The sequence below is a fragment of the Bombina bombina genome, chromosome 1 (genome assembly GCF_027579735.1).
Source record: "Bombina bombina isolate aBomBom1 chromosome 1, aBomBom1.pri, whole genome shotgun sequence".
In the NCBI taxonomy this organism is placed as follows: domain Eukaryota; kingdom Metazoa; phylum Chordata; class Amphibia; order Anura; family Bombinatoridae; genus Bombina; species Bombina bombina.
In genome coordinates, this window is record NC_069499.1 from 27,721,098 (window position 1) to 27,738,103 (window position 17,006).

Here is a 17,006-nt window from a genome sequence, read left to right on the forward strand (position 1 = left end):
GCGGCGCTATACAAATAAATGATAATAATAATAATGAATATGCTTAAATATATATGCTGAACGTGTACTGTATGAATGTGCTTAAATATATATATGCTGAACGTGTACTGTATGAATGTGGTTAAATATATATGCTGAACGTGTACTGTATGAATGTGCTTAAATATATATGCTGAACGTGTACTGTATTAATGTGCTTAAATATATATGCTGAACGTGTACTGTATGCATGTGCTTAAATATATATATGCTGAACGTGTACTGTATGCATGTGCTTAAATATATATATGCTGAACGTGTACTGTATGAATGTGCTTAAATATATGCTGAACGTGTACTGTATGAATGTGCTTAAATATATGCTGAACGTGTACTGTATGAATGTGCTTAAATATATATGCTGAACTTGTACTGTATGAATGTGCTTAAATATATATATGCTGAACGTGTACTGTATGAATGTGCTTAAATATATGCTGAACGTGTACTGTATGAATGTGCTTAAATATATACATGCTGAACGTGTACTGTATGAATGTGCTTAAATATATATGCTGAACGTGTACTGTATGAATGTGCTTAAATATATGCTGAACGTGTACTGTATGAATGTGCTTAAATATATATATGCTGAACGTGTACTGTATGAATGTGCTTAAATATATATATGCTAAACGTGTACTGTATGCATGTGCTTAAATATATATGCTGAACGTGTACTGTATGAATGTGCTTAAATATATATATGCTGAACGTGTACTGTATGAATGTGCTTAAATATATATGCTGAACGTGTACTGTATGAATGTGCTTAAATATATATGCTGAACATGTACTGTATGAATGTGCTTAAATATATATGCTGAACGTGTACTGTATGAATGTGCTTAAATATATATGCTGAACGTGTACAGCGCTACGGAATTTGGTGGCGCTATACTAATAAATGATAATAATAATGATTGTGCTTAAATATATATGCTGAACGTGTACTGTATGAATGTGCTTAAATATATATGCTGAACGTGTACTGCGCTACGGAATTTGGTGGCGCTATACAAATAAATGATAATAATAATGATTGTGCTTAAATATATATACTGAACGTGTACTGTATGAATGTGGTTAAAAGGAACATCTGAATGGAAAAAAAAGCTTCTGTTTTGTTCTTTTACTGAAAGTGTTAAATGTATTACCCTTCTGCTGCTTCAGATAAGGATATGGCCGGTGATTGGTCATACACACGTATTCCTGCTTCTCATTCGCTCACCAGCCCGACCATCACCTGCAGTGGTGCAGCAACAATAATGATATGTTTAAACCCAGAAGTTAAGCAGTTAAACACATAAAATGTTCCTTGATATACAATTGCTATGAGCCATTCATACAGCTATTTGCTTAATAGACAAACACGTTTTGAAAGATGTGCAGTGCAGTTTATCAGGAGAATACATTACAATTGCTGTTACACCACTGCGTATTTTAAGGCACATTACATTTCTATAGATAGTATACATCAGCAGTTAAGCTCTGTAGTGCCTAATATCAGCATACAACAGAAACACATTGTCATGTTTGCATTATTTTGCAGTTCAGGGATGTTAATCTGCTTTGCTGTGATTAATGAGCTGCTGCAGGTTCTCTGTGGGCAGTCGGAAAAGCACCATTTTCAGAGTTAAATTACAAAATAAGTGGGCAAAATAAAAAAGTGCATTAGAGGAATTTTTTACAGTGCATGATTAAATATTGTATGGGGAATTACATTTTCAGTCTAATGTTGCTTTAAATAGTACAGTGGATGAACATCATTTTCCAGAGAATTGATTCAGGCATATTTTATTCGGTTTTAACAGACCGTAGGAGCATTGTGCAACAAGGAGTTAAAAATAGATTTATATTAAAACAAAATATTATGTTGCCCACCCCCCTTCAGTCCTTCAAAAGGCTATAATTATGTAATTACTACATTTAGTCCCAGTATATTATAGTAATATAAATTGCTCGTAGTAAATCAAAAATGTATGTAGATGATTAAATATGCTCAAAACACAGTAAAACATGACAATTAAGTATATCAGTGGCAAGCAAAAAAATGGAGCAATACTGTTTGTCTGCAGTTTTAGAATGTTAGTGGAAATTTTCACCAAATAGCTGCCTAGGATGTGTTGTGTTATCTCACATGAAGCCTGCCCTGTTCGGGGCTCCTATATTCCAGCTACGGAGTGTAGCATACACTGCCTTGAACAATAAACCGAACACACTTTGCTACCCAGAGTTCAGATGAACTATGCAGGTCCGCCTTGAACTTGTCCCCCAGTTTGCCAGTGCGGTAGTTATACAGGCTAAAATGCTTCCTCTTTTCAGCAGCAAAACTGATGATCCATATCCACTGTAGTATGCGGTGTATTCAGACTAGTAACAGCTTCTCTCAAAAGCAGCCTGCTCATCTGACCGCTAAGTACCTGCATCAAACAAACTCCAGCCCAATTCAGCAGGAAAGGAAAACGCCCGGTGTATGAGGATAAGTTTCAAACATAATCAAAGAACAAACTGGCATGATTCATTGGTGCTGTTAAAGTTTAAAAAAGTTTAAAAAAAAGTTTGGCCAAACTTTTAAATTGGTTAAATACAGCTCCGTTTTAACAGCACCAAGGAATCATGCAAGTTTGTTCTTTGGTTATAAATATGAATTGCTCCATATATGCATTTATTTGATGAATTTTCCACACACCAAACACCAAATAAAGATATATAGATACAGATAGATAAGTTGATAGACAGACCGGCAGAGATAGATAGACAGACATACAGAGATAAATAGATAGATACATACAGATAGATAGATTGATAGATAATAGATAGATATATAGATAGATGATATATAATAAACAGAGATAGATGATAGATAGGTAGACAAATACATAGAGATGATAGATAGATAGATAGATAGATAGATGATAGATAAATAAATAGATGATAGATGACAGATAAATAGATAGATAATAGATAGAGATAGATGAGAGATAGAGATAGATGATAGATAATACATAATTAGAGAGATAGATAGAGGTGGAAATCCTGTGGTGCTCTTTTTCGGGGTGGTGACGTCACACTCCAGTGTTCTGTCAAGAACTCCAATTCCTCGAAAACTCCAATCTGACGCCACTTCTGGTGACTCTTTTATTCTCACTATCTGTTTTTGCCTGTCTTGAGGGGTGCACCTCTGACATACACCCCCTGGCTTATTTAATCTAAAGACAAACTACTCTTATAATGCTAATTATATTATTATGTTCTGTCTACCTAAATATCGGTCTATGCAAATGCCAGTCTCATGTAGTTAGAGAGAGCACAGATTTTGTAAGATTCAGGGCATCAATTCTCCCAGTGCAAACAGAGAGATAATGTAGTTTGTTCTCAAACACAACACATAAAGCCTCCTAGAGATAGACTCCTGATAACCTCTCACCCCCCTCAACTGGAAACACTCTTAAACAAATAATATAGGAATCTTCTTTTTCATCCAGTCCAAGATTATTTTTTTTGCCCATGTTTATACAGTAACTAGTTTCTGACACTATAATATGATGTGTATAGTATGAGTCATGTTGAGAATGTAAAAAATAAAACGGAAAAAAACACAGCTATTTGCTTTATAATATATGTAAAATGTAGCTGATATTTATATTTGTTGCCCTTAATAAAAATTATGATTGTGCACAGCAAAGTTTCTAATATGGTTTTGCAATAAGTAGCAGACACTCACTTGTATTTCCCTGAAATAGTTAAAGGGACATAAAACACTATTTTTTCTTTCATGATTCATACATATTAAATAACTTTCCAATTTACTTCTAGTATCGAATTTGCTTCACTCTCTTGCTATCCTTTGTTGAAGGAGTGGCAATACACTACTGGGAGCTAGATGAACACATTGGGTGAGCCAAAGACAAGAGACATATATGTGCAGCCACCAATCAGCAGATAGCTTCCAATAGTGCTTTGCAACAAAAGATACCAAGAGAACAAAGCAAATTAGATAACAGAAGATTATTGGAAAGTTGTTAGTTCTACCTGAATCATAAAAGCTACATTTTGAGTCTATTTTCTCTTTAATTAAAGGGGTACAGATAAGCTTATTTATAAGTATTGCTGCATTATATAGATTGCTTTTAGGTGCATGACATATGTAAATCACCTATGAGATTTGACCTGATGTAGGCAGGTGACCTGAGGCTTTGGAAACAAATATGATACTAAAACCCTCCTTTTAATACAAGTTTTGAGTAAGTGCGCAGTTATTTGTTTTCTCTTAGTTTCCTGATGTAATATAATACAAATATGTCTATATAATACTTGTGTTCTTGTGTGATCAGATCGTACATACAGATTAAAAGGACACAAGATAACTGCACCTTAAATGGACACTGAACACAATTTTTTTCCTTTCCTGATTCAGATAGATCACTGGTTTTAAAACCTGACCTTTGCCTCCCTAACAGGATCACCGTGGATGAGAGCAGTAAAATAACCAGGTTTACTAATCAGCTGATTATTTCCCCTGTGCTCCAGTTCAGATCTCCTCAAACTGTGGCCCTGTAGGGAGACTGAGGACAGGATTGAAAACCAGTGATATAGAACATGCAATTTTAAGTAACTTTCTAATTTACCCCATAGGGTAGATTTATTAAAGGACCACTCAATACAATAGAATTGCATAATTAACAAGTACATAATAAAAAGACGATGCAACAACACCTACTCTCAATTTCAAGTAAGCAGTAGATTTTTTATGGAAATTGTATTTTTTTCCCCATTTTCCACCCCCCTGTATCATGTGACAGGCATCAGCCAATCACAGACTAGTATATGTATACCCTGTGAGCTTGTGCACATGCTCAGTAGGATTTTGTTCCCATGAAAGTGTGAATATAAAAAGACTTTGCAATATTTGATAACGGAAGTAAATTGGAAAGTTTCTTAAAACTGCCGCTCTACCTGAAACATAAAAGGTTATTTTGACTTGAGTGTCCCTTTAATGGATGCTGCTTTCTACCCCCAAAGTTTCCTGCTCGCCGGAAACATAAGTTAAGAAGTAAGACCGCTGCTCCTTAACTTGTCCGCCACCTTTTAGATCGGGATGATTGACACCGCCTGCTAGCGGTGGATTGGCCGCAATTGTGCAGGAGGCAGCATTGCACAAGCATTTCATAAGAAATGCTTGTGCAATGTTTAGCAATGTCGGGCAGAAATGATTCACTACAGCGAATAATGTCCGTCCGGCATTTAATAAATCTACCCCCTATTATCAATTTTTCTTTGTTTTGTTGGTATCTTTATTTTAAAAAGCAGGAATATAAGCTTGCGAGCTGGCCCATTTTTATGGCCTAGGCCAACCAGGGGCAGCACTTTTTGACACCACTACCATACTGAGCTCAATATACGGTGCAGCGTAATGAATATAGAGTTATTGGTCTCTGCTTGATCTCCCCGACAGCAGAAGTTTGCAGGGCAATTGTAATAAACTAAAGAGGGTAAGATTTTATTTGGTGCAATCAACTCCTATACTGCCCATTTTCATTTTTCTGCCATTGCAGTACGATCTCCATGCTGTTGTTAGCTGTTCTCAGCCTTGATAATGATCTCTAAAGCAAACAAACAACTACTGCCTGTGATCCCAGATTGCACTAACTGCAAACATTCCACTCACTGTCAGCATCTTATTTACTTCTTCCTCAAGTGAGTGGAGTGTTTGCAGTTAGTGTGATCTGGGATCACAGGCAGAACCTTTCTCTTGTTTGTTTTAGAGATCGTTATCAAGGCTGAGGACACATGGAGATCATCACTTCACTACACACAGGACTTGTGTAATAGGAATGTAATAGGTATGAATGACTGATCCTGAGAGCTGCACTGTGGCCAGGGGATCCGGACTGAGAAATACTTGAGACTACTTATTGCTAATTACTGTGGCTACTGCACTGGCTAGTTTGGCTACTAAAGACTCTGCCCTGTAACACCCAAACTTTACCAAAAAACAAAAAAGGAACCAATCCCCTGGTCCCCTGTGTATTTATTATATTATATGAGAGGATCCTTCTGAGCTGGCTGCCTACCATTGATAATGTCTGCTGCTTTTACGTTGTTTGCAAAGATGTCTATTCCAGCAATTTACCTCCTATAACCTTATTTTATTGTAAAAGCTTTGCATAATAATTCTTTTGTATAAATGGAACAGCTGGATATCTAATTAAATGCTAATTAAGAAAGGGTCCTCATTGACAAATATGATGTGACACTAAAGACTTAGTTAAACTACATAGTCACTTTTTATTTCATATATACACTGTAGGCAAAATGTATTTTACGGCACAAGAGTGCACGACACAGAGTAAATATAGTAGCATTTTATTTCAGAGGCAAAAAGCGTAGCAGTACAATATATATATATATATATATATATATATACTGTATATATACACCCATATATAGTATCTCACAAAAGTGAGTACACTCCTCACATTTTTATAAATGTTTTATTATATCTTTTCATGTGACAACACTGAAGAAATGACACTTTGCTACAATGTAAAGCAGTGAGAGTACAGCCTGTAATACAGTGTAAATTTGCTGTCCCCTCTAAATAACTCAGCACACAGCTATTAATGTCTAAACCGTTGGCAATAAAAGTGAGTACACCCCTAAGTGGAAATGTCCAAATTGGGCCCAAAGTGTCAATATTTTGTGTGGCCACCATTATTTTCCAGCACTGCCTTAACCCTCTTTTGCATGGAGTTCACCAGAGCTTCACAGGTTGCCACTGGAGTCCTCTCCCCCTCCTCCATGATGACATCATTGAGCTGGTGGATGTTAGAGACCTTGCGCTCTCCCACCTTCCATTTGAGGATGCCCCACAGATGCTCAACAGGGTTTAGGTCAGGAGACATGCTTGGCCAGTCCATCACCTTTACCCTTAGCTTCTTTAGCAAGGCAGTGGTCATCTTTGAGGTGTGTTTGGGGTCATTATCATGTTGGAATACTGCCCTGCGGCCCCGTCTCCGAATGGAGGGGATCATGCTCTGCTTCAGTATTTCACAGTACATGTTGGCATTCATGGTTCCCTCAATGAACTGTAACTCCCCAGTGCCGGCAGCACTCATGCAGGCCCAGACTATGACACTCCCACCACCATGCTTGACTGTAGGCAAGACACACTTGTCTTTGTACTCCTCACCTGGTTGCCGCCACACATGCTTGACACCATCTTAACCAAATAAGTTTATCTTGGTCTCATCGGACCACAGGACATGGTTCCAGTAATCCATGTCCTTAGATTGCTTGTCTTCAACAAACTGTTTGCAGGCTTTCTTGTGCATAATCTTTAGAAGATGCTTCCTTCTGGGAAGACAGCCATGCAGACCAATTTGATTCAGTGTGTGGCGTATGGTCTGAGCACTGACAGGCTGACCCCCCAACCCTTCAACCTCTGCAGCAATGCTGGCAGCACTCATACGTCTATTTCCCAAAGACAACCACTGGATTTGAGGCTGAGCACGTGCACTCAACTTCTTTAGTAAACCATGGCGAGGCCTGTTCTGAGTGGAAACTGTCCTGTCAAACCGCTGTATGCCCACCTTGCCCAACTTGCCCACCGTGCTGCAGCTCAGTTTCAGGGTCTTGGCAATCTTCATATAACCTAGGCCATCTTTATGTAGAGCAACAAAAAAAATGGCAGATCCTCAGAGAGTTGTTTGCCATGAGGTGCTATGTTGAACTTCCAGTGACCAGTATGAGAGAGTGTGAGAGCGATAGCACCAAATTTAACACACCTGCTCCCCATTCACACATGAGACCTTGTAACACTATCGAGTCACATGACACCGGGGAGGGAAAATGACTAATTAGGCCCAATTTGGTAATTTCTACTTAGGGGTGTACTCACTTTTGTTGCCAACAGTTTAGACATTAATGGCTTTGTGTTGAGTTATTTTGAGGGGACAGCAAGTTTACACTGTAATACAGGCTGTACACTCACTACTTTACATTGTAACAAAGTGTAATTTCTTCAGTGCTGTCACATGAAAAGATATAATAAAATATTTACAAAAATGTGAGGGGTGTACTCGCTTTTGTAAGATACTGTATATATACTTCTGTTGTGCAGCACCTACCCTCTGGAACACTATCCCTCGTGCTGTCAGGCTTTGCCCTAATCTGTCTTCCTTTAAATGTTTCCTCCTGAAGACTTTTCTGTTCAGGGAAGCCTACCACCCAACTCAATAATAAATTAATTTCACTTACCTAACATTTCCCTCATCTAACTCTGTATTAACATCTTTCCAAATCTTGCAGTCCTCACCTCCTGTTTTCTCAACCTCCTACCCTTCTAGATTGTAAATTCCCACGGGAATAGGGCCCTCAATCCCTCCTGTATGTGTTTGTAAATGTTGTCCTGTCTTTTACAAGTATTGTATTGTTTTATTTAAATGAATTGTATCCATGGACAGCGCTGCGGAATATGTTGGCGCTTCATAAATAAAGTATAATAATAATAATAATATACACATACTGCAATAAACACACACACACACACATATATATATATATATATATATATATATATATATATACACTGTTTTTGGAGCATGTACTGGCTGCAAGGTTTGTTTGTGTGGCTTAGTGCAATGTACCTTTTTATTTAATTTTATTTTTAGTTCTTCCCCCACACTGTATTTTCGCCTAGAGTCATGCAATTGCTAGGGATTTAGTGCGATAGCAACCAAAGCTGAGCCTGTTTATGGATCATGGCATGTGTACCCAGTCCAGTCTGGATGTGCTGTCCTTTCTCCTGATTTTGCTTATGCCCAGGATGAATACATAATCTGTGAACCCTGACTTGTTCCCAGTTTGTTTGGTTATTAGCTTTTATTTGTGTGCATGGCTGCAGTTGTGTGGCTGTATTAGGGACCCAGGTATGTGGAAGAGACCTTGACGTGGTACCTGGGCTTGTCCCATTTGGCCAAATGCGGTAACTAACTCTTACTTCGTTTTGCTTTTTAATCCTAGCTGAGAGCTTGTGAGTGAGAACTGGAATTTATGTGTGTTGTATTGTCTGATTTTGTAATTCTCCCTAAGGACTTGCACCCTGACAGGCCCATAGTTAACTGCCTGTGACTCTGTAAATAGAGGAGCTTTATGTAAGTGCGATAGCAACCAAAGCTGGGCCTGTTTATGATTCATGGGATGTGTACCTGGTCCAGTCTGGATGTGCATTCCTTTCTCCTGATTTTGTATATATATATACACAGTATGTGTGTGTGTGAAGTTAAAATATCATATTTTAACAGCTATGGAATGTCTAAAAAAAAAGTGATAAAAATCTACAAATTTAAAAATGAGAAGAAAAAAAAAGACAGAACCCAATTTTTTTCTTTTGATGCAATTTTAAGCAACTTTCTAATTTACTCCTATTATCGATTTTTATTCATTCTCTTGCTATCTTTATTTGAAAAAGAAGGCATCTAAGCTTTTTTATTAGTTCAGACCTCTGGACATCACTTTTTTTATTGGTGAATGAATTTATCCACCAATCAGCAAGAACAACTCAGGTTGTTCACCAAAAATGGGCCGACATCTAAACTTACATTTATGCATTTCAAATAAACATACCAAGAGAATGAAGAAAATTTAATAATAGGAGTAAATTAGAAAGTTGCTTAAAATTGCATCACAAAAGAAAAACATTGGGTTCAGTGCCCCTTTAATCCTCCAATGGTAATTTCATATATGAATTCTGTAGCCATAGTGTTTCCTTACAGCTAATATTGTTCTCCCCAGTCCTGAAAAGGCTTGCGTTCCAAGCTCCTCAGGCCTTCTAGATCTGCTGTAGGAGAAGATCAGTTAACACAAAAACCTCTTTACGGTGTTCGCGGGCTTCCACTGAATCCAGCTGATCGCAAAGTGGCTGTAGACACTTCTGCGTCACGTGTGGAGCTCGACCAATCACCGCTCTCAAAAGTCTAAGCACACAGGGGGGTCAGAATAAAAACGTTTCTCTGCGCAGAGAATTTGCAAGATTATTTTGTCTTGTCCTCACAATATTGTTATGCCCATAATGCGTTTCGCCTCCTCTCAAGTCTTTTTCAAGATCTTGAAAAAGCCTTGAGAGGAGGCGAAACGCATTCAAGTAACATTTGAATATCTGTGGAAATACAGAATCGATATATAAATTTACCATTGGAGGATTCAGACTCTGGTTTAAAGCCCAGATAAAAGGTGGCTTTTCTATGAACATATATCTTTTGTGGACATTTATTTTTAAACTGTCTCTTTTTTCTCCTCATTTTGAGATTTGTGGATTTTTATGTCACTTTTTTAGACATTGCATAGCTGTTAATATATGATATTTTAACAATAAATATTGCTGTATACACACATATAACAATTTTTCATTTTTGTCCTTTAACTCGTGCTGTTTGTATGCTTTTTAGTGCTAATCTGTTTTTTTCTCCCTTTTTCTAAGTCTCTGTATTTCAGCCATAGGGGAGGGCTGTCTTTCCAACATAGCTAACATACAGTAGGCTTGTGCTAAGGTACCTTGCTCTTTTTGTCCACCAATTTTCATATAACTTCATATAATAGCCACTGCTATAAAGAAGAATATGCATAGATAATGGTATAACAATCCCAGTATAAAACCTTATAAAAACTTGCTTAGAAGCTCCCAGTTTACACTGTTGATGAGGTTAAGCTGGGACACCCAGTGAAAGGGGCTGGAAAGCAGGAAGAGCAGACAGTCCCGCCCCTCCCCCCCTCCATGCATATGAAAAGAACCATTACACAACCAAGAGAAAGCAGGAATCTGTAGACTTCAGTCTACATCTGATACTTTGGAGCTTAGTTAGGAAAATCAGCAAAATGTTATTAAAAAATAAAAAATCTAAAGATTGTTACAAAAACACTCCCAGATGGGCTAGATAAATGTATCATCTACAAAACATTTATGTAACGAAAAATCTAGTGTATAATGTCCCTTTAACCCACTGGCTGCCAGAGAGGGTTGCTAAGCATTACTATGTAATGATGAATTTTGAACACTTCTTGGCAGCCATATGATTAAAATCCTCTGTCCCCCCCTCACCTAAAACAACAAGTTGGAGCAGTCAGGGCTACTGACACCAAATTACATGCTCAATGGTACTTGCAAAAGAGGAACAATTACCATCTCAAACCACTTAAACACTGCAGTAGCACAGAGAGTGAGGCCGGTGGGGTGCTGGGTGTATAGCGAAATGTATTAGCAGCAGGAACGGTGGCACTTCACAGATCACTAGTTAGATGTCATCTTGCACATTGTGTAAAGTTCTGGTGACCGTATCTCCAGATGGATATAAATTAACATTTTATAGACTGGTACATGGTCTAAACAACAATATGATAAATGATGTCATGACATTAATATCTATTACTTAGAAGAGAGACCGGAAAGAGGTGATGTGTGTTTGAGATAAGCATAAGGCTATCCTACATACTAATTAATGCCTGGGATAAGCATATGGCTATCCTACATACTAATTAAATGCCTGGCATAAGCACAAGGCTATCCTATGTACTAATTAAATGCCTGGCATAAGCACAAGGCTATCCTACGTACTAATTAAATGCCTGGCATAAGCACAAGGCTATCCTACGTACTAATTAATGCATGGTATAATCATAAGGCTATCCTACGTACTAATTAATGCATGGGATAAGCATAAGGCTATCCTACGTACTAATTAATGCATTGAATAAGAATAAGGCTATCCTACGTACTAATTAATACCTGGGATAAGCATAAGGCTATCCTACGTACTAATTAAATGCCTGGCATAAGCACAAGGCTATCCTACGTACTAATTAATGCATGGGATAAGCATAAGGCTATCCTACGTACTAATTAAATGCCTGGCATAAGCACAAGGTTATCCTACGTACTAATTAATGCATGGGATAAGCATAAGGCTATCCTACATTCTAATTAATGCCTGGGATAAGCATAAGGCTATCCTACATACTAATTAAATGCCTGGCATAAGCACAAGGCTATCCGACATACTAATTAATGCACGGAATAAGAATAAGGCTATCCTACGTACTAATTAATACCTGGGATAAGCATAAGGCTATCCTACGTACTAATTAAATGCCTGGCATAAGCACAAGGCTATCCTACATACTAACTAATGCATGTGATAAGCATAAGGCTATCCTACGTACTAATTAAATGCCTGGCATAAGCACAAGTCTATCCTACGTACTAATTAATGCATGGGATAAGCATAAGGCTATCCTACATACTAATTAATGCCTGGGATAAGCATAAGGCTATCCTACATACTAATTAAATGCCTGGCATAAGCACAAGGCTATCCTACGTACTAATTAGTGCATGGGATAAGCATAAGGCTATCCTATGTACTAATTAATGCTTGGGATAAGCATAATGCTATCCTACATACTAATTAACTCCTATGATAAGCACAAGACTATCTTGCAAACCAAATAAGCTTACACTTTAATGTAATATGGGCAGACATGTTGGGCATATGGTTCTTATCTATCAAAATCTATGTTTCTTTGTATATATCTATTGTAACTGCTAGTCTAAATGAACAATGGTGCGGCTTCTGATAGGTTAAACTGTACACAGAGCAAGGTAATAATATGTGCAGTCTATTACACTGTAAAACACATGGCATACACAGGAATATAATCAGATTAATCATGAAGCCATTACGTTATTTGATGATAAATGATGGGACAAACAACACCGCTGTACAGATATCCTCTGACACATTTTACCCTTGATTCTGTATTTTATCAAAGAAAGTTAAAGGTCTAGATTACAAGTGAATGAATATTTAACACTCGCACTCGTGCGTTAACTTCGCTAGACTGAGGTTTTTTGTGTGCGTTGGCTTGTGCTCGTATTTCAAGACAAAACTAAAAAGTTTGCAAAAAAAACATTGCGAATGTGTTAACTCCTCCCATAGACATCAAAAGAGAGTGAAAACTGCTATAAAAAAACGAACACCCATGCTCACACGCTAACTCGACTGCGTATATTAAAGTGCGCTAAGCCAGACATGAAATGTTAATATATATATATCTATAGATATGTATTTTACATGAACAGGATCAGATATATATAGAAATATATATTTAATAATAAAATGGTGATAACATTTAAATTGTGAAGCACGATGCACAAAACGCATATTTTACATTCCTATGTTCTTAAAATAGAAAATAATGTACTTTTCATTATTAAATATTTCTATAGATATCTGATGCTGTTCATTTAAAATACATATCTATATCTATTTATCTAAAGGAATAGACCTACAGGTGTATATAGATATATAGAGAAATATGTATTTACAATAAATTGGACATTTTCCTGTAAGTGAAAAACATTAGAATGGGAAATATGTACAGTAAATATACAGTAAAGCACAAATACATATGTACACACATATTTACATACATACACATATTTACATACACACACATATTTACATACATACACATATTTACATACATACACATATTTACTTACATACACATATTTACATACATACACATATTTACATACACACACATATTTACATACATACACATATTTACATACATACACATATTTACATACACACATATTTACATACATACACATATTTACATACATACACATATTTACATACACACACATATTTACATACATACACATATTTACATACACACACATATTTACATACATACACATATTTACATACATACACATATTTACATACACACACATATTTACATACATACACATATTTACATACATACACATATTTACATACACACACATATTTACATACATACACATATTTACATACATACACATATTTACATACACACACATATTTACATACATACACTAATATTTACATACATACACTAATATTTACATACATACACATATTTACATACATACACATATTTACATACATACACATATTTACTTACATACACTAATATTTACATACACACACATATATACATACATACACATATTTACATACATACACATATTTACATACATACACATATTTACATACATACACATATTTACTTACATACACATATTTACATACATACACATATATACATACATACACATATTTACATACATACACATATTTACATACATACACATATTTACATACACACACATATTTACATACATACACATATTTACATACATACACTAATATTTACATACATACACATATTTACATACATACACATATTTACATACATACACATATTTACTTACATACACTAATATTTACATACACACACATATATACATACATACACATATTTACATACATACACATATTTACATACATACACTAATATTTACATACATACACTAATATTTACATAAATACACATATTTACATACATACACATATTTACATACATACACATATTTACTTACATACACTAATATTTACATACACACACATATATACATACATACACATATTTACATACATACACATATTTACATACATACACATATTTACATACATACACTAATATTTACATACATACACATATTTACATACATACACATATTTACATACACACACATATTTACATACATACACATATTTACATACATACACTAATATTTACATACATACACATATTTACATACATACACTAATATTTACATACATACACATATTTACATACATACACTAATATTTACATACATACACATATTTACATACATACACATATTTACTTACATACACTAATATTTACATACACACACATATATACATACATACACATATTTACATACATACACATATTTACATACACACACATATTTACATACATACACATATTTACATACATACACATATTTACATACATACACTAATATTTACATACATACACATATTTACATACATACACATATTTACATACACACACATATTTACATACATACACTAATATTTACATACATACACATATTTACATACATACACATATTTACATACATACACTAATATTTACATACATACACATATTTACATACATACACATATTTACATACACACACATATTTACATACATACACTAATATTTACATACATACACTAATATTTACATACATACACATATTTACATACACACACATATTTACATACATACACTAATATTTACATACATACACATATTTACATACATACACATATTTACATACACACACATATTTACATACATACACTAATATTTACATACATACACATATTTACATACATACACTAATATTTACATACATACACATATTTACATACATACACATATTTACATACACACACATATTTACATACATACACTAATATTTACATACATACACATATTTACATACATACACTAATATTTACATACATACACATATTTACATACATACACATATTTATATACACACACATATTTACATACATACACTAATATTTACATACATACACATATTTACATACACACACATATTTACATACATACACTAATATTTACATACATACACATATTTACATACATACACATATTTACATACATACACTAATATTTACATACATACACATATTTACATACATACACATATTTACATACACACACATATTTACATACATACACTAATATTTACATACATACACTAATATTTACATACATACACATATTTACATACATACACTAATATTTACATACATACACATATTTACATACATACACATATTTACATACATACACTAATATTTACATACATACACATATTTACATACATACACTAATATTTACATACATACACATATTTACATACATACACATATTTACATACATACACTAATATTTACATACATACACATATTTACATACATACACATATTTAGACCATATTTAGACATGTATATATATATATCTATGTTAAAGCTACACCATGCTACACCTGATCCCTTTGAGCCCTTATAACTTTTTTATGCATTTTCTAAATTAATTTTTATTAGACAGTGTTAAACTGAATGAGACTTTACTGTACAATGTATTTTTGATGTTTTTTTGTGCAACTTTTTTGTCTCACGTAACAGTTAATCAGAGATATGAAGTTGCGCAAACCTGACACACGTTAAACTTGAATGCACTCAAGCGAACACATTTACTTTCAACTCGTAATACGTGCACTATATCCAACTAGCGCAAAGAGCCACAAAATACCCCTTATCGCTTGTGCACACCAGTTAGCGCGCCACATGTAATCTCGCCTAAAGTGTGGAATGTAGCACAAAACAGAGGTCTGGGATCTATTCCTTATCTGGCGTTTCTTATTCATTTAAAGCCAATTAAGGTAACTTCTTGTACAACACTAGGTGGACATTCGTATGTCAGTTTATTTGACAATATAATAGTCTCTGGATATTATCATAAAGTTACATGAAAGTCAAAATGATCATTTCATGCTTCAGGTAGAACACATACTTCTAAGAGACCCTTCAGTTTAAATCTGTCTTTGTCCTTTTTGTACCCTTTGTTGAAAACCATACCTTGTAGGCTCAAGAGAAGCAATGCAGTGCTGGGACCTAGCTGTTGATTTGTGGCTGCACATACTGTATATACACCTTGTCATTGGCTAGTTTTCCTGGGTAGACTCAGGAGCAGTAATGCACTACTGGGAGCTAGCTGTTGATTGGTGGCTGCACATATATACGTCTTGTCATTGGCTAGTTTACCTAGGTAGATTCAGGAGCAGTAATGCACTACTGGGAGCTAGCTGGGGATTGCTGGCTACACACACATGTCTCTTGTCATTGGCTAGTTTACCTAGGTAGACTCAGGAGCAGTAATGCATTACTGGGAGCTACCTGGGGATTGCTGGCTACACACACATGTCTCTTGTCATTGGC

The 17,006-nt window shown here is 35.1% G+C and overlaps 1 protein-coding gene and 1 long non-coding RNA gene across 2 annotated transcripts in view; one reads left to right on the forward strand and one right to left on the reverse strand.

Annotated features, from left to right (window-relative positions):
* The window catches only part of LOC128644752 (uncharacterized), a 187,115-nt gene that overhangs the window by 88,082 nt on the left and 82,027 nt on the right, over positions 1-17,006 (reverse strand). The window contains exon 2 of the long non-coding RNA XR_008400044.1: positions 1,197-1,285. This is a non-coding gene — a long non-coding RNA (uncharacterized LOC128644752). The remainder of the gene's footprint in view (positions 1-1,196; positions 1,286-17,006) is intronic.
* KCNH5 (potassium voltage-gated channel subfamily H member 5) overlaps positions 1-17,006 on the forward strand; it is a 1,175,650-nt gene that overhangs the window by 8,445 nt on the left and 1,150,199 nt on the right. The window lies entirely within an intron of this gene.